The sequence below is a fragment of the Bison bison genome, unplaced genomic scaffold (assembly GCF_000754665.1).
Source record: "Bison bison bison isolate TAMUID 2011002044 unplaced genomic scaffold, Bison_UMD1.0 scf7180017864307, whole genome shotgun sequence".
NCBI classification, from domain to species: domain Eukaryota; kingdom Metazoa; phylum Chordata; class Mammalia; order Artiodactyla; family Bovidae; genus Bison; species Bison bison.
Genome location: NW_011494879.1, coordinates 796,919 through 798,391, shown reverse-complemented (window position 1 = coordinate 798,391; position 1,473 = coordinate 796,919). Strand labels below are relative to the sequence as shown.

Below are 1,473 nucleotides of genomic sequence, written 5' to 3'. Positions count from 1 at the left end.
GTGGCTTAAACAATAGAAATTTGTTTTCTCATAGTTGTGGAAGCTAGCAGTCCATGATCAAGGTGTGGGCAGGGTTCGTTTCTCCTGAGGCCTCCTTGGCTTGCAGGTGGCTGCCCTCTTGCTGTCTCTTCACCTGCTTATTCTCTCTGCACTTGGGCTCCTGGTGCCCCATTTCCTCTTAGAAGGACACCAGTCAGATTGGACTAGGCCCCACCTAGATGGCCTCATTTCAACCTAGTCACCTTTGAAAAAAATCCTCATTTCCAAATACAGTTACATTCTGAGATACTGGGGGTTGGGACTTCACATGTGAATTTTAAGGGAACACACATTGGCCCATAAGACCACCCTCGGCCTGAGTGACCCCTCCCAAATATGACCTCGAGGGCGGTGGTGTCAGGCCGGAGGAGCTTCACCCTGGACAAGAGCCTTCCTTTTCCTGGGGGCTGGAGGAGCCCAAGGGTAGATTTTCCGTTTGAAGATTCTGCATTTGCCTCACCTCTGCACAGCTTCTTTCCATTTCTTCCATGTTTGCATATTCTCTCAAGAGAGAAACCACCACGGTTCTTTCACCTGCTTGGGGCCAAAGCAGGTTGGTTTTTCTCCGGACTGCAGTCCAAGATCCTGGTCTCCAAGCTTGGGGGGGCGGTCCCTTCTGGTACCGCCAGCCTCATGCTCACCTCAGCGTCTCCTCCTCCTTGAAGCAGCTCTTCTAGGCTGAGTGGGCTCCCTGCCCCTGTGCCCCAGCCCCAGCTAGCCTGTCCCGAGAAAGAGTCTTGTCCCTGGCAGCCCCAGGACTCGGTCACAATCTGACACAGTGTAGGAATCACAGGGTTTGAGGAGACGCGGAAGAAAGGTGCGTGAGGAGTGGGCTAGTGTGGCTGCCAAGAGCACTGGGATAGACTGTCTACAGCCAAAGCTATACCGCATTCTGGGTGACCTTGGACAAGTCAGGGCACTTCTCTGAGCCCTGGTTTACTCGTCTGTAAAATGGAGAGGTAATAACGTTGTTGAGAAAGTGAAGTGACAGGAACGCATTTGAAGGGTTTCATATGGATGTGAGAGGTGGACTATAAAAAACAGCTGAGCACTGAAGAATTGATGCTTTTGAACTGTGGTGTTGGAGAAGACTCTTGAGAGTCCCTTGGATTGCAAGGAGATCCAACCAGTCCATCCTAAAGGAGATCAGTCCTGGGTGTTCTTCGGAAGGAATGATGTTGAGGCTGAAACTCCAATACTTTGGCCACCTGATGCTAAGAGCTGACTCATTGGAAAAGACCCTGATGCTGGGAAAGGTTGAAGGTGGGAGGAGAAGGGGATGACAGGGAATGAGATGGTTGGATGGCATCACCGACTCAATGGAGATGAGTTTGGGTAGACTCTGGGAGTTGGTGATGGACAGGGAGGCTGGTGTGCTGCAGCCCCTGGGGTTGCAGAGTCGGATACGACTGAGTGACTGAACTGAACTGATGT

General features: G+C 51.7%; 1 protein-coding gene across 1 annotated transcript in view; it reads left to right on the top strand.

Moving 5' to 3' along the window:
• The window catches only part of DAB2IP (DAB2 interacting protein), a 168,689-nt gene that overhangs the window by 1,643 nt on the left and 165,573 nt on the right, over positions 1-1,473 (top strand). The window lies entirely within an intron of this gene.